Source organism: Haemaphysalis longicornis, unplaced genomic scaffold, assembly GCF_048455015.1.
Source record: "Haemaphysalis longicornis isolate Haplotype H1 unplaced genomic scaffold, Haemaphysalis longicornis Haplotype H1 scaffold_216, whole genome shotgun sequence".
Classification (NCBI taxonomy): Eukaryota; Metazoa; Arthropoda; class Arachnida; order Ixodida; family Ixodidae; genus Haemaphysalis; species Haemaphysalis longicornis.
Window position 1 is genome coordinate 258,532 of NW_027526301.1, and position 23,523 is coordinate 282,054.

A 23,523-nucleotide genomic window follows, 5' to 3' on the forward strand; every position below is an offset into this window, starting at 1 on the left:
CGTTATAAGTGGTGTCGTTATGGTTCTAACGAGGCAATCTTTCAAATGAACCAAACTTGTGTTTTCTCTTCATGGCTCCTTTAAGCGAATCATTCTGATATATTTCGGTCTATACGTCGGAAAAATGTTTATCTCTTTTCCTTCCTTCAATAAACGCGGAAGTTTTCAATATTACTTATCCTTTTTTAGCCTTATCTAGCCACAGGCCCTCTCTGGGAGTTGTTTGCAGAGCGTCTTTAGTGTTATTGCTGAAATAAGGGCACGAAGTGAGCTTGTTTTATTCATGATATAGCTATGGTATTTCGTTTCACGTTGACAGTGAATGTAGGAATAGAAAAAACATAGGAATACGCATGATGTAGACGGCTTTCATGTGATGCAGTAACCACCGGTGTGTGGTTCTTGACTATTAACGCTACAGCCTCCGGTAAAAACTTGCAAGGACGGCTTGCCTTCGCTGTAGCCATATCCAGAAACCAACCCTTGACATGCACTCAACAAAAAGCAAGGTGCGATAGTCGATTGTAAACCGAAGGTTTCTTTCGCACTTTAACCATGTTCAGAGAGCGCCGCTGCGTCTTTGTGCAATTAGGCACCCTTGGTCATCTTGCACCCGACAGCGCTAGCTAGCCTCCACCTACCACGCGTGTGGAGCCATGTGAGTGCGTGGTGAATGATGCGGGGGAGTCGAGTGCACCTGGTGAAGTTCCACGAGATAACGCTCGCACTTCCCCTCTCACCCCTACTGCTTATCTAAAATTGATACCCAGTGCTCGAAGCCTAGAAAACCAGCCAGCACTCAGATCTATAACCTACACCGATGACATCACACTATGGGTATCATATGAAGGAAATTTTCTATGGGCAACTATTGTAGTCACCACACTACAAGCCGGCTTCACATAATCGGTTCCCCTATACAAACTCATAACCCCACACGCCAAAATCAAAGTAACGCGAAACCTTATTCGTGGCATACACGGGTTCACATGAAGAGGGGTGTGACATTTGGCTGAATGCTGTTCTGTTTGGCGTAGTTAGCTGCCAATCGATCAAATTTGTGAACCCAGCAAGCGCGCCGAGAAATACACCGCGCATAAAAAAACGTTCAGTTTCAGCTTCCTGCCAATTGATCAAACTTGTGAACCCGGCGACCGGGTCGAGAAATACATGACATATAAAGAAACGTTCAGTTTTTGCTTCCTGGTGTATGGGGCACTATCTCCAAGCGCTGACAACGTAAGAAAACCGTACACTGAGTGTCCCCATTTACCGCCCCCTCTAGCAAGTGAGCGTTACGGAAAAGCGACAGTTATCTGGTGCAAAGTGAGTCCCGTGCCCCTTGTCCAGTTACAAGAGGTTTACCGGGCTCTGAGGGCATGATAGGCAAATGATAAGTCGCGCTGCAGGGTGGAAGATAAAAAACAGCGCCACTGGACGACACAAAGCCGCAGCAGACCCTTTCAAATATGGCTGAAAAGCCAACAGAAGTTTCACTAAAATAACCACCCGGTAAGGCATGTAAGTCACAAACGTCTCCTGGGCCTTACAATACACACAAATAGATGTCCACAACTCACACAACAGACCCTGCAAAAGTACACCATACAAACCATTAGCTTCCTAAAACGGCTTCAAAGAGACGCAATGGAATGTTAGAAGAGAAACGCCTCGGACACGCTCAAGGCTTTCAACTAAGCTGTTTGTTGCACCAGCTACCTTACCCGAACTGCCCTAAATCCAACAAACAAAAGAGCGGAATCTACATTTTCGGAAATCCGTGAGAACTGCGCTCCTACTGTTTCCCCTCCACGCCCTGACCGCAAAACGAATAACCCCAATGCACAGCCTGTTACAATTCCTCCCACAACTAATCGTGCTCCCACCCATACCTGCCCACCTGCATCAATTAATTGTAAACAACGTACGTGAACTCTTCGTAATCACGACACGTTTTCCTAAACATGCATGGATATTTCCTTTTGGCTAAATGACAAGCAAGGCGAGACACCACAACTCAAAGAATGCCCTCCCTCTGACCTATTGTTGTACGTGGAGGCAGCGCGGTAGCCTACCAAGGAAGCCTTCACAGCAGCAGTTCAACCTCAATTACGGACCTACCAACTACTTTGTTATTCATCCACATTACCTTTACAATATTCGCGGAGAAATCGCAGTGGTTCTGGCCCCTACTCAAGCTCCCACCTCCATGGAAATTATCATGACTGCCACCAAGCAGTCGGCAGTTTTTCCGAGGGCACCTTGTCTTAAGCAGCATTGCATGTCCGACAAAAGAAGCCGCCACCAAACCCGTGTCGCTGCCCTGGATACGGGCACAAATCGGCACAAATACTGATGAGACAGCCCAGTATCAAGCCCCACGAAATACTACCCGAGCACACCCTTCTTTCAAGCTTACCCACGGAGTTAGATGTGAACTTGTAACTAATGTAAAGGTCGCCGAGTACAACTGAGTCATCCGGCGGGACTACACCCCCCTTGCATCCGTAAGTAGCGCACCCTGCCACTATTACGTGACGCATCTTGATTGATTGATTGTAGGGTTTAACGCGCCGACGCAACGCAGACGATGAGGCGCGCCGTAGTGGAGGGCTCCGGATTAATTTTGACCACCGGGGGATCTTTAACGTGCGCCGAAATCTCGTACACACGGGCATTTTTGCTTTTCGCCTCCATCAGAAAAGCGACCGCCGCGGCTGGGAATCGAACCCGCGACCTCGTGCTCAGCAGCGCAACGCCTTAGCCACTGAGCCACCGCGGCGGGTATGACGCATCTTACAAACACATTGTTTCTCATCGTACAAACACATTGTTTCTCTCACATAAACATGCTCAAAACACGCACCCACACAAATTTTCAACACCACACTGATATCGTTGCCATAAGCAAGGTACTTTCAGTTCCCCTTCGAGTGTTCATGCGACCCATGTCCGCCCAATCTCAAGCCCACCACTGATAAAAGGGCCTAGGGAACTCGCACCTCGCAGTTCAGAAAACTTTAAATAGACGGGCCATCGCGGTCACCGAGGCATACTGGTTTCACCAATCCTCCCTTCTCGGCCGCAGTTGCATAGATGACAGTGGCCCTCTTTCGTTTTTTTCTATCCCAGTAAAAATTGTTGATGTTAGTTTCCCCGAAGTCCGGTGTCGATCAGGAACTCAATCGCCCGGGCTCCGGTTGATTTGGAAGGTGGCTCGTAGGGCGAGGGTGTTTAAGTTCTCGGGGATGGCGGTTGAATTGACGAACTCAAAGCGTTTGGATTTGATGAGGGAAACGAAGAATTTACATACAACTATTTACATCGGAGTAACTGGATACATGAGTAATAAAAAGGGAAAAAACTACAAACTGTAGTTAGACGCTAGCTCTAAGTGGGAACAAGCCACTCGAGCTTTCCAACTCCGTCTAACAGTCCTATGCTCGGAGCGTACACACACCACTCGAGAAACAATGGCCGGGACTCTGTTCCCACCGCAGGACCCGTCTAGCTGCCCGGTACACAGCTGTACCCTACACTTCCGATGCGATCCTCCAATCTATCTCTGGCTTAGGGGGCTCACAAATCCCAACCTAGCTTTAGCTGTTGAGACTCCTTATCTCGCCGGGAACTGCCTAGCTGAGAGCTCAGACAAGAAAGCATTCTAACGGCCAAGTTCGGCCTTATAACACCTCGGTATTACTCTCTCTCGGGAACGCCCCTCTAGCTTCCGTACACACGTTAGGGAGGCCCCATATTCACGTAGACAGCTGTCACTCAATTATCTGCGGAATAATCAATAAGCCGCCACCACCTACTGGTCAAAAGCCGGCACGCGGGTGAGCAAGGACGCGGCGGCGAGTACACGTGACTCCGAGGGGTGGACGTGAAAATCGGCAGCTGCAGAAAGCTAGCCGTTCAGACTGTGGCGTGCAACAACAATGGGATCCCGAGGAAAAGCCGGCGCGCGATCAGACTACTATAATTACCCCTTCGTTGTCCGCTACGTCAACAATTCTCGGAACCTGGCGAGGCCGTCTTCATTCTTAAAGCGGATTATTCCCGTGGCACTCCTCTGTCCAGAGAAGCCTTTCCCGAGCGCGCTTCATCGAATTGGTCGCGGCCACGGCGTAGCGTCGGCAGTGCGCTGCCGCTAGACCGATGAGCGGGGATCTTTCCTTTCACACGCCTGGCCGGGGCGCCTGGCCACTGACATCCTAAGTGGACCTTACACTTCCTCTCCCTCTGTTTTTCACTTCCTGGGACCAGGACAAATATTCGGCTCGGCCAAGAGGGCTCAGGAGTGAAACTCCTGGGGATGCTCATTTGTTGTTTATATCCATTCGTCTGCGCTTGGAGGTGGTGGCGTCTTCGCTAGGAATGTTGAAAATTTGAACGTTAGTTTTTATACAGGGTGTCCCAGCTTCATGCACCAAGATTTAAAAAAAGAGAAATTGCGTAACTCGAAGAAAACCTAGTGCATAATGTTTGCAGAACTGTGAAGAAGCGGAGAGCAATTTTTTCGTTAATGGGACTTAATTAATTAATGGTAATTAATTATCTAACTCGAGAAATACTGTCCTAATCACTAAAGTGTCAATGAGGCACTTGTAGGTAACCACGAGGGGCATCTAACTGCGCTATTTTCAGCGACGAACTAATTGCGTACTCATTTATTCTGACTGATAAAGGAAACCCGCGAAATATAAAAAATACCACGTGACGACGCTTACGCGCGCACTGTAAAGCAGCGTCCCCAAACAAAGCTGATTGAAAGCAACTGCTTCGCGTGTTACCCGCCCGAAGAGACAGCGCATCACCTTGATAATAGCATGCATGGAAGGAGCAGCAGCAGCAAGATTCGCGGGACGCGTGTGCAGATAAAAAACAAACTCGGTCGCGATTTCTTCTTTCTTTCTTTTGTCTGTTTCATTCTGGCTAACTCAGAGGCAGCCTGTTTGAGGGCGTTGCTTTACGCTACGCGCGGAGGCGCCGTCACGTGGTATTTTTCATATTTCGCGGGTTTCCTTTATCAGTCAGAATAAATGTGTACGCAATTAGTTCGTCGCTGAAAATACCGCAGTTAGATGCCCCTCGTGGTTACCTACAAGTGCCTCATTGACACTTTAGTGATTAGGACAGTATTTCTCGAGTTAGATAATTAATTACAATTAGTTAATTAAGTCCCATTAACGAAAAAAATACTGTCCGCTTCTTCACAGTACTGCAAACATTATGCACCTGGTTTCTTTCGAGTTACGCCTTTTCTCTTTTTTTAAATCTTGGTGCATGATAGCTGGGACACCCTGTATATCGTATTTCTCGTTGACCTGAACACACCCTTTTGAATAATCAACAACTTTTCCAAGCACAATAACAACAACAAAGATATCACACATAACTCCATTCTACCAGGTATGCCCCAATGAGCGCTTCTAGTAACTTCAGTTTCGACCTCTGCGTGGGATAAGTTAATTTTTGCATTTGCGCTCTTGCTGCTATAATGTACAGGTTAGACGAAATGGAATAACTTCAGAATATCAGTTGGCTGTCAGTGACGAAGCTGACTGGAAAATGTCTTCGGCTGAGATGCCGTCAGGGACTGCCGAGCTGAATTGGCTGCCGCAGAGGTCAACGGCCGTGATACGTTCAAGCGGCGCCATCCAGAGGTGTAAAAAATTCAGCGGAGGCGGTGCATCCGGTCAGACGAAAACAGCTGCAGTGGGCAAAAGGTGACATTATAGGCAGACAAAGTTTTGCTCGAAAACAAACCAAAAAGGGAGTGAATGGGACACGCCGCTCCAAGGCAAAAGGAATGCTCCCAACTTGGACTGCTCACGAAGTCCACTGGTAGAATTTAAGCGCAAAAGTTTCAGGCCACGACGGACGCACAGGCGCAGCTAGCCGGGGATAACTAAGGGCCCACCCCAGACAAGACGTAGCATAGCACGAACAAAGGAATCGAAAGAAAGAGGGTATAGACTGAGGGTAATGGTGTTCGGCACTTCACAGATCCTCTGGCCATCTGGTACGGTATTACAAGATCACTCGTCCAAGTTTTGAAAGCGAAGCTGTGCAACGTTGCCTCTGTATGCATACCCGATTGGTTTCCAAGGGTACACCCTAGCCCGAAATGTCCGCAAACATAACTTGTCCAAGCACCCAAATCCAGGTGGGGGCGAAGTGTTTCATCGGCGCAAGGGGCCTCATTAGACCCCAAAACAAAAACAGCGCTCAAGAGCAGAAAAGGAAGGAGGCTACACACACAGTATCCCCGACTACTAACAAATATATTTGTTTTACTCAAGGCAACATACACTTGAGCGCAGTTTAAAGCGAAGCCTTTTACCTCTACCTCCAAATAGTTCCGTCACGACCGTCAGTGTCAGGTGAAAACTCCAGCAAACAAACAAAAGAAGTTAAAGGCACCGCCCGGAATCGAACATGCAACGAACACAGACACGGATTGAGAGCCCGTTTTCTGGCCGATTGAGCTACGAGTCCACGCGGAGATGAGGGAGACAGGCGGGGCACTCACCGAGCTTATCTGTGGGTTTACCCCCTGCATTCTCGCTGAATACAACGTGATAGCATCACGCGACTGTGCGCTCCGCCCATGGAATGTATAGATGCCACGTATGCGTGTTGAGCATGCGCTATAGGAGTTGTAAAAATCAAAGAGAGCTCGCACCAACGTATGGCATTTCACTTCTCCATCTCTGCCGCCTACATCGTCGCCTCCGTCGGAGGCGGCAGATACGGATAAGTGAGATCATCTAACACCTAGTTTGGGCTTCCTGCAGTTTTACAAAAAAAGCGTTTCCACTCATGTGCTTCACCAATACAACTCAGCCAACCACCGTTCATGAATCACAAATTGATTTAACTTTAGCAAAGATGATATTTTTTAAGTAACAGACGGTGTGGTAAGTGCATTTCACTTATCCCTGGTCTCACACTTTGTAGCGCAACGTGTGTAAATTCAAGTCATATCGCATGGGTAATTGTTGTGGGTATCGTTTAAACTTCGCTTTCAAACCACCTTCACAGGGTCAACTGGCGCGGATGTTTTTGTGTTTTACGGATATAAGGAAACTCGCCCGATTCTTTTCTTGCCTTATTAGAACCTTCCAGGCTGAAAGAGGGAATCGCAGGCAACTAGCCGAGGCCCAGGAGACACTGGAGAAAATGCATTACAGGTGCTCGGAGCATCAACTCAGCCGCGAAGAGGGGAGATAGTCTCGTGTAACACCAACAAAAGCCCTGGCGAGATGAGAGAAAATGTGACGGCGAACGCTACACAACCCCTTCCATGGCTAAGCACGAGGATAGTGCCGGGAGACAAGATGCATATTTTATGCATGCCTTTACACTTTCCCTATACTGAATTACCTGTCGCTCAAGGTAGGTGTGCAACCCAAAGAAATGAAAACAGCTTCAGTGGCTAATCAGACACCCCAACAAGTGTTAGGCTTGCCGTTTTTTTGATGAATTGTTTGATTTGATTTGACTCACTACACTGGGTTCGGTAACCGTGATCCAGCTCAGACTCTGGAAATATTTGCGACCTGTGTGCTCCATGTGGTTCCATATGTGTTCGAGCGTAAAACCAGGGCATCTCCATAACTCTGAAGTGTGGCATTCTAATCTGCTCTATACCTGTAAATAAACCCTAGCCACCAGGTACCGGAGCACGGCTCAGTCGTTCTGGTCCAACCTTTGAGCTTCGCACTCAATTCAAACCTGGAGCACCACAACCACGCGTTCCAAAAAGGACGCAGAAAATCAGCCAATGTCTTCAGACACCATGACCACCCCTTATCTGCCCTGGCTCGCTGAAGCAACAAAACCTAGCTACATTTAACGGCAAAGACAAGAACGACGTCGAGGCCGGCTGGTAGTCGTGAATAAGCGTGAATACGCATAACAAAGGAACGACCACAATAAGTTAAGCAATGCCACATTTTATCCATTTTAGCATATCATTGGCACAGATGTAAAAAAACCGAATCCAGAACGCGCTCTGCGCTTAGTACAAACTCCGTCGAAATCTTTTCCGTGCTTGACCCACACAATCTTTGCTCCTAGCACCGTTTACGTGTGCAAGCTGAGGAGCCCGGAACGATTTTGTGAGCAGCTTCAATGATGCTCTCGACCAATGCCAAACTGTCGACTCATTCATGACAGCATCAGATATATTGCGTATTTACAGGAAAAGGCGGGCGACGACGCTTGCTGATGCCGCTTGCTACTTGCCGTCAAGCTATCGTGGATGTCGACGACATGCGCGAGCTGCGAGGAGCTGCGAAGCAACGAGCTGCCACTTGGCACACGTTTGTACGGGAGCTTATTAGGGGGATGTTACGGTGTTTCTAGGAATCAAGTATTTTATTCCGGAAGAGGGGAGCCCCCCGACGTCCCTTGTTCCTTCCAAAGCGGTGGCGCCGTCTTCCCTTGCGTTCACGCTCCGAAAATTCAACCGGGAGTAGCATCTGAGGCACTCCTTCAGCTAAGCACACCGCAATTATGGCTGTTCCTCAGAGCGGTGCAACTGCATCAGACAGGCCTTCAAGGCAGCCATCTTCGTTGTACCATCCCACAGCACCGCCACAAACTCGCGCGTCCTTCCAGCCTATAGAGCCCACATGTTGGCTTGAATATCGGCGTAACTAGTGCCACCTCTTATCACAAGTCCACAAGTTGTGGGTGCTCGACTTAAGCAGGAAATTTGGGACATAAGTTTTTCGTGTGGAACATCCGGGCAACGCACCTGATACCGAAACTCTTGTATAACGTTTCACGTCACCTTTACCGAGGATTTTTTTCACTACTTTTACTGTACTCTATACGGTTCACAGCAAGACCTATATGATGGCAAATCTTAGCTTTAAACTGCACTACTGCACACCCCCTCAGGCACCTTGACCATTTTACGGCTCTGTGTCTCATGTGCCGGCGTTCTAACAGCGCTAAAAATAACTAGCTCCAACGTTTTGAATACAGAGCTGAATAACTGTCCAAATATTAAAGCCGTCGCTTCTCAGAAACAAATTTTATGACGCAGTTATAGAAGCACCTATTATTGCTCCAAGCGACACTGCAGCCACTGTTTCAATTACCTCTGACGATTAATGCCATTCTATAAAATACATGACTCCACCTTCTGGACCGTCAATTCACACCCCACTGAGACTAGAGCTGTCTGCACTGCTTTTGCCTTTTTTCAGAACATTTCTGACACCACAAAATTTAATATGCTGTTTTGGTGGTTCGGTATGTCATCATTGTTTGCGACTTTATTTTGCGCCATATCCCTGTCATTGACTGTGCTTGGTCTTAAGTCAAGTTTGTACTGTTCCTTTGGACGACTCCTATCATTCCCGCCTGGCTGTACCGTTCTCGTTCCACGGCGGTATACTTCTTTTTCATGCTCAACAAATCTATTTACGCCCCCTTACAAATCCCTCTGCAGCAGATGAGTTTTCCTGAATTCCACTATTTTAACCGTCAACGATGATGTCATAAACACAGTTCGCCGCGAGTCCATGGACCATCAGTGCTCTTTTCTGTACGAAGTCGAGCAAGTTTGACGGTGCTCGTGAATTCCCGTAATTTTTTTTTTACCTACGCGGAAACTTCTGCTATATTTAGTACGCCTTCAGGTATGTCAGACGAAGTGATTTTGGTTACGTTCTTCCCATGCATTGACGAAAATCTCCACAAAAGCAAACGAGCGGAGGTTACCACATAGCCTCGTAACTTTCGGCGTGTTTTTGATAACGGGCAAACCTCGGTAGACCGTGCCTCCTTTTCACAGATTCAATTCACACTGGGGCACATAATCCACTTTGGGTGTGCGTAGAGCGTATGTTAGGGACACAACCTCTCCAAATTGACGACCACGTTACTGAAACGCTTTAGCGAGGTGTTATTCGCACTTCGAGACTGCGGCATTCACCTCCACCACTTGTTTTAAAAAAGCCGGTGCTGTTAGGCTCCGCATTCATTATCACATTCATAACTCCGTCACACGCAGACTGCTGCCATCTCACACAGATCAATCCTGGGCTGCAATATTTACATCACGTTGATGATTAGCTCAACTACAATCAGGTTAGCTTATTCATGGCAAATTTGTAGCCACTGATGGAGTCGAGTGCAAGTTTGACGTCTTGGATCCCTTATACGACCCTTGTTCACAGCGTGCCTCTGGTACAAATGAGCTTTTTGAGCTTCTTCGATTGGCACGATGATAAGCTCAGACGTTTACGTCGCTTTAGAGCTCACGGATGTCGCTCACAGATGTTTTTTAACCACGAGGACAACTCAACTGACTGGCCACAGTTCAGTGAACAATTGTGTCAGACTTGTGACACGTCTACGTCGGGTGAGCACGCAGCCGAAACAAAGGTCGATGAGTGCGTTCAGCCCCTGACCTGTTGTACACGTCTTGCATATACGATGTTTAGTCTCTTTGTAAGCGTTCCAGCAAAGACAGTCCAAGCAAGGCGCAGTCTACCACATTATAAAGGGAATTTCCTCGTTTACGTTAAACGCAGATGCAGTGCCATGTCCGACCACGTTTGGTGATATTGTGATGACCTGTCAGCACCTCAGGTAGATATTGAAACTTCTACACACTAACACCTGAAGGAAGGTGAGAAATTTCCGCCTTTCACCTAAGACTCTGATTGCCAGAGTTCGAGCAACGCTTCATCACGGATCACCGAAGTGCGCGCCGTAGTTAGCTCTAGACCATTCGCATCACCAAGGCTTAGCCGGCTCCGCTTTTGCTCACGTCACACCTCATTGATACAGGCTCGTTTGGCGAACCCGACAACGTCCATGACTGATACGCATCAACGCTAATGTGATTTCTTCCTTGGATTCCACCGTACGCGTCTGATTTGACACGCGGGAAACAACGTTACCAGCTGGGACGTTTGTAAAGTGAAGCTTGTCGAGCTGTAAGAGAAGTCAGCGCGAAGACAGCTCGTCCGAAAAGCTTACGTTACTTTACGGGCTCAGAGTTCAAGAGACTAATGTCGCATGCTGAGACATCATATCACCTAAGTTTACGTTGCTTGAGGCTTTCGCCAAGGATTTGGGAATACCGCTGAGGAAGACGAGGGGGTCACACACTGAAAGGCGTCGCCGAATAAACTCTTTATCTTTTGATCTAAAAAACCTGCGCCACTCTTGACTCAATGATTCCGGAGTATCAGCGCTTTGAGCAAGTGGAAGGCTGGATTGCGCAAAGTTTAAGTGAATTCCGAATTCTGCTTTATTATCTTGTGTGGCACCACCACTGCTTTTTTCAACTCTAATGACAGTTCTCACAGACGGTAAGCCACTTAATTTGGTGAGATGGACGTGAAGACCACACGTGCGCCTCAGATTGCGCTCCAACCAATTTTCAATTATATCCCTGATTGAAGCGGCCTTCCGAGACAACTGATGACAACGAGCGTTAGGACAGTTTACACGTAGTCAGGACGACACTGCTTTTCGGTTTCAGGAGCCGGTGCCTTCCGGTACTGTTACCGCAAACCACTTTACCACAACCCTTCTGACAAACACCCATTTCCTTCACTTCCAAAGTGTCTGCCGTATCACGTTACAGATATAAGGTACTGGCCGTGCCAGGTATTACGTGGTATTTTTCATATTTCGCGGATTTTCTTTATCAGTCAGAATAAATGAGTACGCAATTAGTTCGTCGCTGAAAATACCGCAGTTAGATGCCCCTTGTCGGTACCTACAACTGCCTAATTTACACTTTGGTGATTAGGACAGTACTTCTTAAGTTAGATAATTAATTACAATTTATTAGTTAAGTCTCAATAACGAAATAATGCTGCCCGTTTCTCCACAGTTCTGCAAACATTATGCACTAGGTTTTCCTCCAGTTGCGCCATTACTCTTTTTAAAATCTCGGTGCATGATAGCTGGGACAGCCATTATAATTTCTCCACGTCCACACTTCAATGGCTCTACGCTTCGATGGTTTTTTAATTGGAGCTCAAGGGAATTAGGAAGTCACCCGATTTAAGGTCAATTGCTTCAAAAGAAATCGGCTTTATTGCACGAACTTCAGTCATTTAACTTGGTTATAGAAGGGTATCCCGGCTTGAGGAGGTGAGTCGATTGGAGGCGAGTTTCTTCAAAACAAATCGGCGTTATTACGTGAACTTCAGTACATTATCTTGTAAAAGAAGTGTATTGGTGATATTTCAGTGACTGCGTGCGTCAAATAGGCTGTTGTAGCATGTAGGTTTCGGCGGCGACGTCCGCGATTGCTCTGGAGTCTCTAAGTTAACTTGTTAATGTGATTACATATGAAAGGATAGGACTCGAAATGTTAACTATATACATTGAAACACGAATATACCCAGACACCCCAGTGGCAAAGGCTTTCCGGTGTCTGCCCTTTTCTGCTGCCCCCTGACCCTCGTCTCCCTCAAAATACCGAACGCTTTTTTAAAATAAAAAAAAACACGGCTTTTAAAGAAACTTCACAACACAGAGTGAAGAGGGCCTAACAATTATTGATGGTTTAGCAGGGCCTAAGCGCAATGCAGCCTATACGCATATTGTAATTTGTGTTTTCGTTCATTTTTACGCATTTCCTTAAGCCAAACATAATTCTGGCCACATCTGCTTGCAAGGAAGTAACAACCGAGTGAATCGGGAACCACGGCAGGCACGCGTGTTCAAAGTGGTGGAATTCCTAGCGAAGCAGAATCTGGACCCTGCTAAGGGCCTAGACTTCTTCCCGACGCAGGTAAACAGATTCGCGCGTAAAGCATTGGAAGCGCCTCTGGCGAGCACAGATAACACCAGCGCAGCTTCGCTTCAGCCGCCGATAAGGCGAATGTCACCGTATCGAGATGGGCCAGCCGGATGTGCCCACGCACTCTCCTCATCTGCGGCGCATCAATTCGCACATCGCGCTGGTGTGCAGTTTTTCCCGCTCCGGCCACCGCTCTCGTGCTCCCTTTAACTTTTGGAGCACCTGTACCTCCACTACGATTATAGCCCCAATTAAACTACGCTGCTCTGACACAGGTTATAAACGATGCTGATAGTTATTGCATTGGGAAGTAATGGCCCAAGCCAGGACGGCCAAAATAATTTCACCGCATCCGCCAACCAACTCACTTCATCTCCTGGATGTCACTACCCCTTAACAGAGTGAAAAGACCGTCACACATGTTTGGTCAATCGCAAAGTTGGGCGCGTACCTGCATGGACGTCCCTTTACTGTCATTAAAAATCACCCCGCCTTGCGGTGGTTCTTCGAAAGAACTCAGCGTATACCTAAGCCGCTGAAGACCTGAGGTAGCACTATGACGCCGAGAGCGTTATGGTGTGACAAAGGCTATACAAACAAAAAGATAGCACTAAAAATTCCGCCAGTCGAGCACCCTGATAGGGCCATGTGACAATGCAATTTGAGCAACTTAGCCGGCCGCACGCGCCTTGTATTGGATGGGCCGCCAGGCTGAAATACAGCGGCTGCACTGGGTTGTCAAAAACTCCCTCAAGGCGCCTGTCGCTTGCAAAGTATTTTAGTTCTGTTCCTTCGCTAATGACGCAACGCTTATACAAGTGTAACGAACGGTTGCACGTAGTGCAGAGGGGTAGACTGGCAGGGTATGAGTGTTGGTTCAAAAATTTCCACCACAGATTAATAGATTAATGGAAAGAAGAAAGTTGCTGGAGTGACGAAAATCGAGATGAGTTTTTGTGACACCGGGCCTCTTGATTGCAAATACTATAGTTCTCACAGGGTGTAAAATAAGAGCACTGATTTTTGCCAGGTATTGTTATCTACTTGTTGTAAATATACTTAGAAAAATATGGAAGAAATGTCACGTACGATTATCGTGCTCGTCCCGCACCTATCCACTTAAGACATCCCAATCTTACTTAAAGCAGACTTCTTTGCAGTAGACGCTAGAGCCACGCCGAGGGCAATTTTTAAGAGACCTCAAGGGTGCCTTCGGCAACTCGGTTACGCCACCATTCCGAAAAGACTGTCTGCTGGGGTGCTGCGAAAGACTGCGAATACGCCAACTGTTTCTTTCTGACCACCACGCTGCAATCAAGGTGGGAGACCCACAATTTCAAGCCTTCTCATACGGAAGTAGAAGCAAGCCAGTGGGTGGTCATATCCCCAATACATTACCATCGTCCTGATTAAGCAACCAAAGGAATTGAACAAAATCACAGGCGCTATACGATACTATTGCAAACGCTATACGACGGTATTACAGACGCTATATTGCAGACGCTATATGACGCTTTACGACACTATACGACGCTGTACGACGCTATACGCCACAGCCTAGCGCAGCATTTACGCTGCCGATATAACAATTTGGGTGAGCAAGGGTTCGGCGGAAACCACGCAGGATCGCCTACAACAGGCACTAGACGCAGTATGAGCCTACGTTAAGGACTGCGACATCACCTGCGCGGTTGAAAAATCACACCTTCTCGTGGTGCAGAAACACCACCCAGATCATACCTCCTACATTGACGTCGTGTTGGATGCTTCAAGATCTCTCCAACGCCCCATTTCAATATTCTAGGCATGGCTTATCACGAAAATTGCAAAAAACACGCAATTAATTTAGAAGCTGTACTCCTCAACCGCACAAATCGTGTGGATTGCCTTCGCATATGCAGTGAAAAACACGGAAAGAAGGAACAAAAATTGCTGAATCTAGTTCATCCTTTGTGTCATTTCAAGAATAACGTATAAGTCGACCCCAACTCCAAACTGCTTGAGGCAGAACACCGGATAATCTACACCGTCATACGGAAAGCCTAAAAACAAGCCCTCGCAAGTTTGAAAAGCAATTTGATTTCTGGAGAGTTGCTCTAGGAGTGTGCACTACCATACACGAATTTACAAAGGCGCACCGAGACGTCTAAAAATGTGACGAAGCACTACGCCGACATTATGTTACGTACTCACGATCTTGGGATACACATCTTTCATAGAAATTGAGACTGCCTAAAACATACCCCTTGAAAGTAGATCACAGAAAAGATGGTTCAACTTACAGAAGACTTGAACTCCCTACACTACAAAACGCAGGAAAATGGCCAGGTCGCAAACCCTTGAAAAGCAGTACGGCGACAAGAACAACGGTACTCACTGACGGAGCTCATTCTACCCGGGCAGAAAAACCCCGGTACAGAGTTTCCCCGCTGGTCGTAATACAAGTGTCATTATTCGCCACGCTACCATCTTCATAATGGAAGAAGCTGCTATCGCACTAGCTCTTTATCGAACCCAAGCAGAGACCATCATTACATAATTGCAAGCGGGGTGTCAAAATTTCTAAGGAGTTCTACAGATTCCTAAGAATGTTTAAGGATTTCTTATAATTTCCAATAAATCCATGAAATTCCGGCCAAAAACCTCACTAAGGGAGCATCAAGATAATTTAGACACCTGCCCACTCATACCTTCCCGGCAATTCAGCGGCTGACGCTCAATTCTGATATCTTGCTCGCCTGCCACCGCAGGAGGAGGACAAGAGGGCCAGACACTCGCTGATGACATGCAATGATGTCACCCAACACAACGACCTCACACGAAGCAGATTCCTGCCGGCCGCAGGAAAGTTAAAAATACGGGAGGTTGCAATCTGACAACACTACAATATAAAACCCCGTATGCCGGCACTGCCACAATCCAGGTACGGTCTACCATATGGTTTTCGCATTCCAGTCAAACCCAGGCCTTGTGCCAAATTTTAATCCACAATGCGAGCAGTGGGAGAGTGAACTTTCCAGCTCGGACCCAGGCAAGCAGATTTGCTCACTGAAGGGACAAGGCGCCAGGCCGCCCCAACGCAGTACTGCACTAAAGACCCCGCCCGCTAACCAGTTCGATTTCAGTTTTAAATACAGCTTTTTCCTCTTTCACCACCGTCTACTAGTGACATACACTTGTAAAACAGTTTCAGCGGGATCCACATATTACCGAAGGAGTATAGAAACTTTTGTGTCACTTTGCTGTGGAACGTAAATTAGAAATTTTTTTATGGAGAGACCGGTAATCGGGAGCAATTTTCTAATGAGTAACCTTCAGCGTGCGTATTGGGACCAACTTGTATTTCCAACTGCACACAGCCGAGACACTCATTGGCCAAGCATTATCTTGACTTCGATGTCGCCTGTTCAGCTGACTACGTTTTCCCAATCTTCTCTATAAAGCCTTCGCACTATGAAAATAACCAATTAACACCCCATCCTTTTATGGAGCAGATAACACTGGAATCAACTAAGTACAGTTGCACATTCTGCGTTAGCAGCTGTAGCGGCCGATCTGTGGGCACCAACTTGGACCGAGGAGCTTCTAGAATATCCAAGAATGAGCTCCTGATTCAGACAAAAATGTCAGCGATGCCTCGTGGGTGGTTATGCCGCACAATCTGAGCGCGCAACCATTGCGGGGGTATTTAGAAGGTGAAACAGGCATAGAACTAGATTCCTTTGTTTAAATGTTTTGCATGCCAGGACTCCATAGACGACAGGGGGTGAGGTAGTAGAAGTGCGACGGGAGACGGAGAGCGAGATAACTGAGGCCTTATCGTAGCAGACAATGCATACCTTAACGTGCTAGCCTTGGCCCGCGTCGGAAACGTCGAAGCATCCAAATTCTTACGAAACAGTTCCGGGCGCCGTTCGTGCCCCTCATGGTTGTCATCGCGTTGAGATGTATTTTGGTTATTCTTTTTCGGGGGTAGAGGGAGAGAGCTGGGGGCTTTTGGCGTTGCAGCAGGGAGTCGGGAGTCAGACGTCTACCAGAGACGTCGTCTCACCGTTTGGAGCCGATGGCCAGCACGCGGGCGGAAAGTGTTGCGAGTGAAGTGTGCACCTTTAGCCTTGTTGTGTATGTAAACTAAGTAGGGTATTGGAATGAATAGCGTTTCAGTCTCGTCCGCCCAGCCGCTGGAAGAGCCTCCAGTCCTGCAACAAGTCCCACTGTCCCCTCAGAGACCTTTACGAAAACGAGGAAAAAACGTGACTGTCGCATCCTCGAAAGGAGTTGGACGTAGGGATACCTAGAGCACGCAGTGGCCGCGGGAGCAGGGCCACGAAGGACGTAGGAGAGCCCAGTGGAGAACATGGCCCCCTGGTGCTGCACTCCTGTTGTGAAACAGTGAGAAGGCAAGTGGTGCAGAAAAGGAGTTTCTGACGTTTGCAGCGGACGCGAAAAGTTCTCACGTGACGGGAGGTAGAAAACGCTGACACGAGTAAATAAACAGAAGACCGAAATATGAAGCTGCGAGAAGATAACTAGCCACGTTTCGGAAAAAAGCAGAGATATGTGAGAATAAAATCGCCGATGCCGCATGAAACTTTGAAGAGTAATCACAGAAGATGTTCGTTGGCGTTCACAGGAAAGAAATGAAGATCGAGCTGAAGATGGTGGACGCGAATGTTGGAGAGCTTTGGTGACATTGCCCGAGTAGGCTGGCGACGGTTGGTGTTTGTAGGGGTGCTATGTGAATTAAGGGAGGCAGTGTCTTGGGACGAACGTGTGTTGCAAGTGGGAATTCGGAATTAGTCCGTGTTTTCAGTGGTCCTTGGATTGGTGGCAACAAAATGGCTGTGTGAACGGCGCTCTTTTGCCTATTGCCCTGCAGGCTTATGTGGTCAAAAACGCTGAGGTTGCGGGAATCAAAAATTCTCAACAAAAGCACAGCCGATGTGAGCACAGGCCCGGAGGGGGCAGGCGAGATGGGAAACGCAGGGATGACAGCAGGAGTATCACAAGCGAAAATGCTGATGGTTCTCAAAACAAACTAGATATATGGCTAAAGTAAAGCTGGAGTTGTTCAAATTGTGTTCCCAGGCGGTGGCGCTGGAATCTGACAGAGGGGTGCATTCTAGTATCGTGCGCAGCTAGACATCGTTGAGCAATATGTTACCTCAGATGCCCATGGACGAAACTTTAGTACCGGAGTTTTTTAGCTCTTTCAACGTTCCTGAGGGGGACTGGGCTCTAACGATTATGCCTTACCTTAGCGACGGAGTTACAGCTTTGCGATGATTAGCGGGATAGAGGAAATGTTGCCTTACAGCGAGTTGAAGTGGCTGGTGCTAAAGCAACTGTGTCTGTGCCCCGCCGAGTACAGAAGAATGCTTGAAACCGCAAAAAGGGTCGTAATGAGTCTTGGCATTGATTTGCGAGGTGGCTGCAGGGCTACGTCTCCTATTACGTTAATACACGGGGCATCCAGAAGGTGGAGGACCTGACAGAGATTGTTGCAGCCGACAAACTCAAGGCAGCGCTGCCCCAAGATGCCCAGAAACACGTGGCACTCCAAGAAAGCATGGATTAGCTGCGCCTTAATGAGCTAGCACACGTCGCGGAGGTAGTAGAATAAATTCGAGGGTAGCTACCTACACCGCATTTGCCGGCTATCTTTAACGACCCGAATTATACGCGACGGAGAGGGTAGGGAGCTGGTGGTGCACGACAAGGTAGTGGTGAAACAGGCGATGTTCAGTGCTCCGTACGCGACAGCAAACGCCCGCACCGTTACATTATTCACGATGGAGAGCCGATGGCTGGTGAGGCTTTACATCCACGACAATGTTTTTGCTGTGGCCGACGCCGCCATCCCGTAAGAGAGTGCCAGGAAACAGACCCTAACGTGTTTCGACTAGTGGTATGGAGCTCGATTACTCTGGTGAACCCAATCAACGGTTTTGGTAGACAAAATGCTAACGGTCCGCAAGTGAAGTCAGCCACCCCCGGAGACCTGTGGATAATAGCAGAATGGTCAGATATTTGGGCTCACATAGACTCAGGAGCAGACATAACTGTTGGGAGAAAGTCAATGGCACAGCGTAAAATAAGAGCAGCACAACGACCGCGACGTCGCAGTGATGCGGTGGTGCTTCTATTTACAAAATGGCAATGAGTGAAAGATGATGCAGCTACAGCAAGATCTGCTCCTGCGCGATGACTGGCACCGATGATAATCGCGCCGATGCAGCGATGATGTTAATGTTGCTTCAACATATTCTCCGGCCACACCAAAGCCCTGGTTAGTACGCGTTCTGCACGTAGAGTGAGTTCGTCCTTGTCGATCCAGTGCGTCAGTGAGAAGGCGACACTGCAACTGGGGCCGTCGTTTGAGCACACGATGATTGTGTCTGTTCAGTCCACGTCGCCACGCTGAAATTCCTAGCCTGTCTTCGACGGCCTTGTACACGACTAGGGGTTCTTTAGGGTTTTCCCCTCCACCATGAAAATAGTGTCTTCAAAGCTCACGCTTCTTTTCTGAGCTCTGTACTTTCATTATTCAGGTTTCATGGTGAGATGCATTCTTGTTGCTCGAAAGGTGTCTGTCCCGATTGATTTCTTTATAATGTGCTGTCGAGTCAGTGCAACGACACTCTCAAGATATGTCGGAAAACTGTCAGGGTGTCACCCTTTAGTGTTCTGCACCACTTCCTTGTTTATTGCAAATATTTGTGTTTCATCTTGTCCTTTCAGTAGTCACAGATGGAACACGCGTGATCCGCTGCTCGAGATGTTAGCTGCACAGAAATCGCGCTGTATATGTGGGATTCTATAAGCTTCTTATCTTTCCCGCGGTCATGTCGGCGGACTCTTCGAATGCATTCGAGAGCAAGGCATCTTTTGTTCGAGGGTCACCCGCGGTCAACGTTTTAATCTCACGTTGGGCTTGCAAAAGAAAATCTGACGCATCTGAAGTTTCTCTCATCGAAACTTCTTCAGAGTTCTCAAATCACGTGGGTCAACGAATTTTCCTAGCCATGTATAAAACTCATTGAAGTTTTTAGATGAAATATTTATCTCGTTGATCTGGCGCTGTTCTTTGGATTCATATTTTTTGTCTTCAAATTCATACTATAAACGGATCATAGCATAATTTCATTTTTTATTTTACGTTGGTTGCAAATTTCTCATCTAGGTGCTAGATGTCATAAAGCGGGTCATAAAGCGGTTGAATTTTCTCATTTAAGAGTCTCAATTCAACTTCAGTTTTCTGTAATTGGTGCAGAGAGCTCGTCAACACGTCGCAAAGATCTGTCGTCATTATGGAAAAATCTAACGTGGCTTCAGCGTGTCTGCCTAGTTCACGAGCAATTAACTGTGTTTTTCGACTTTTCGTGCACAGTTCACACAGACGAATTTTACACAGGCGCATGTCATGCTCTGTTCGTGCGTCAAAGGAAGTCCGTTTTTTATTGCGCAATGAGCTGTGGCACCCCACTCATCTTTTGCAGAATCGCTTTCTAGACCCATCGAAGAAAATAGTCGGAGGCAAGGCTGCCTCATCGTTTTGGGTGCCCATCGCCTCGGTTGGCCTTTGGTAGCACCTTTAGCCAACCATCAAGCACATTTGGCCAACCATTTGGCCAGCCTTTGTATGTGTCCATCATGAGAGTCCGTCGTCGGCATCGAGGGGTCACCCTTCTAATAGGAAAAACCTCGGATGGCTCCGAATCGCAGAAGACCTACTTCCCTGGTTTATCGGCAGGAAAATATAAAAGAGGCGAGAAAAGGCCACGACATCCAAGTGATGCGGTGGTGGTTCTACTTACGAAATGGCGGTGAGTGAAAGGCGAAGCAACACGAGCGAGAGCATCTCCCGCGTGAAGATGGGCACCGATGAAGACAACTACATTGGTGCAGCGATGATTATAATATAGCTTCAAAATGCAGACGAAGCTCCGGGTTGCAGTGCACCGACACTCGGTAAACAATAAGGTTACTGGTGCAGCGACGATAATAATAAAGCTTCATGATGCCGTGCATCGACGCTCGGGCACGGCGTAGAGGCACGTGCCTGCCGTTGAGACTAGACAAACAAGATTCGCATGACTCTTTGTGCGGTTAGAGAGAAACTAACGAGGGACGTGGAGTGCTCGATAACAGTCAGTGACCACGATTTGCTGGTAAACACTGAAACCGAAAAATCCTTGAGGAACAGCTAGCTGTTACGTAGAAGCCATTGCTGAATGCAGCAGGCTAAGTAGAGAAAGGACGTGAGCAGCATGAAGAACCGAGCCAGGTTGATACTCGAGTAAGCGTTCCGCCGTAGCAGTTGGGAGAGGAAAGCATGAGGGCCTCTTGACAGCATGAGCAGGGAAATCAGCGGCTGTGATGTATCGGCGTTGTTTACTTCCTTTCTGTAGTGTGTTTTGTTCTTCTGGATGCTGTGCATTATGTCACCTTTGTTTTCCGGGGACCAGTGCTTTTGTGAGTTTTGTGCTGTTATTGTTACTAGAGCCATTTGTTTTCATTGCTCCTGCCATTTCCCTTTACAGATGTTTTCACTGGGTTCACGTTTCACCTTATCACAAACTGTAAACAAAGCAACAGGGAGAGGTTCCGAAGTAAAAAAATGTAGCAGAACTTAAGGTGTCAAGGTTTCACTTGCCAGTACTCCGCGGACGACCGGGGGTTGAGGTAGTAGAAGCGGCGACAGGAGACGGGGAGTGAAAAAATTGGCCGCGTATCTGCTCCTTTCGTTGCAAATGCCGTCAAAAGACGATAGTCTTTATCGGCTTTTGCCAAGTAAATGCCTCCCTATGCTTTCCCGCTCACCTCTCATGTTGTTCCTCTTGCGTCGCACCCCTCCCCAGGTAAAGACGCCAAAGGTTTGCTTAAATCATTTTAAATTTCCCGCGTTCCACTGCTCCAAACCGGGTGTCTCGATGCGAACGCTGCCGTACGGCGAAGACGCGCGTTAATCGAGGCGCCCTACTTCAACGTTTCTAGGACCGCGTTTCCCTACTCCACGTGCGTTGCAAGCAGAGCGTGGTACCTATCTAGTAGAACCTTCCGTTATTGTTGCCGGTTGATTTCTTAAAATGGCGCCAGAAGCAATAGTGGCGCGGGCGACAGCAGGCGACGGCGGAGTGAATTTTTTTTCTGGAGTTGATGAAGTATTTAACTGCGCAAATTCAAGCATGTTTGATCTTTTTATAAAGGAACACTGCAAATATCACTTCTGTATTGATTTTTTGTCTCATATTTGCGTAATGTTTTGTTCTTCTTCAACAATGTTGACAAGTACGAACATTACACAGGACATAGACGGGTAGATTTAGCTGTGACTATATAAGACTATTGCGCAGGCATTGTTTTGCTTTGGCCGGGTGGCTGAATCGAGTCACAGACAGACAGTCAGACATACAGACAGACCAGAATTTCTGGGTTTAAGTAGCCCAAGAAAGACTATCGTCTTTAATAATTGAGGCGCTGTCGTAGCGGACAATGCTATAACTTCGCGTGCTGGCCTTGGCCAGCGTGGGAAAAATCGAAGCGACCAAATTCTTAGGAAAATATTGCGGGCGCTCTCTCTGCCACTAATGGTCGTCATCGCGTTGAGATGTGTTCTGATTGTTAATTTTTTTTTTGGTGTGGGGGAGGTGGGTGTTTTTGGGGGTGCAACTGTAAGGCGGGTCACTGAGCAGGTCAGAAAGGTCGGTTAAGCGTTTGAAGCCGATAGCAGGCAGATGGCCCTAACGTGTTGGGAGAGAAGTATGCACCTTTAGCCTTCTTGTGTATGTAACCTAATGCGGTTTAGACCCAGTAGAGGTTTAGTCTTGCCCGCGCAGCCATTGAAACTTTCTCCCTTCCTGCAGCGAGTCACATTGTCCCCTCACGAGTTGTCACGAACCCGCCGAAGAAACATCATTGTTGGCTTAGAATGAGGCCGCGAAGTGGCTGGCCAAGATAATCCACACACTAGAAGGCGCTGTTAAATAGCGTAAGGGAGTTATGATGCGTCAGCACAAGCACCAAATTGCAGGCTAGTAAAAATTGCTGGCGGTGAAAAGGAACAGGATATATTTGTTTTCAAACGACGAGCGTTACATGACATTAGAGATACCACTGTTAATTTTGTTTCGCGTATATATCATTTGCCGCCTTAAACAACCATAGAAGAGGTCCTATATAATAGGGAAAGGATTTTTGTAGAAACCAGACATTAGTTCAAGGTGTTTAAACAAAAAACCTGATTTGTGATTTTGTACGCCGGTAGTTTGTCTTCACGCCTCTAATGACGTTCAATAATGGTAATTTAGTTTTGTTTTGTTTTAATTTCAGGTGACAAGCGTAAGGCAAGAAAATATTGCGGATGCTTCAGTCCGTACGTCAAGGATGGTTCCAGAGCGGAATAGCTATTGCCTTGGGCCTTGTCCCAAACTCTGATGGTACTTTACAGAAGAAATTGGTTTTTATAACCCAAAAGAATTGCTAAAGACTTTTAAAATGAGCTCACTCAAATAAAGCTCAACCACCCGGTGTTTTCAATCTAAAGATACTCTTTGGCGTGGAAACAAGGTTGCCTCTGTCCGTAAATTACACAGGCGTGAAAACAGACATGGCACCAGACAGAGGAAACAGCAGTTGGTTTTATATGCAGAAAATTCCAATTGCGCGATAAAAGGTTTCAGAACTAAATACGCTTTCCGAGCTAGGAATTTTTCGCTTAATAAAACGTA

General features: G+C 47.4%; 1 long non-coding RNA gene across 1 annotated transcript in view; it reads left to right on the plus strand.

Moving 5' to 3' along the window:
* Positions 1-23,414, plus strand: part of LOC144172466 (uncharacterized) — a 60,962-nt gene extending 37,548 nt beyond the window's left edge. Inside the window, exon 4 of the long non-coding RNA XR_013323016.1 lies at positions 23,126-23,414. This is a non-coding gene — a long non-coding RNA (uncharacterized LOC144172466). The remainder of the gene's footprint in view (positions 1-23,125) is intronic.
* Positions 23,415-23,523: the final 109 nt, after the last annotated feature.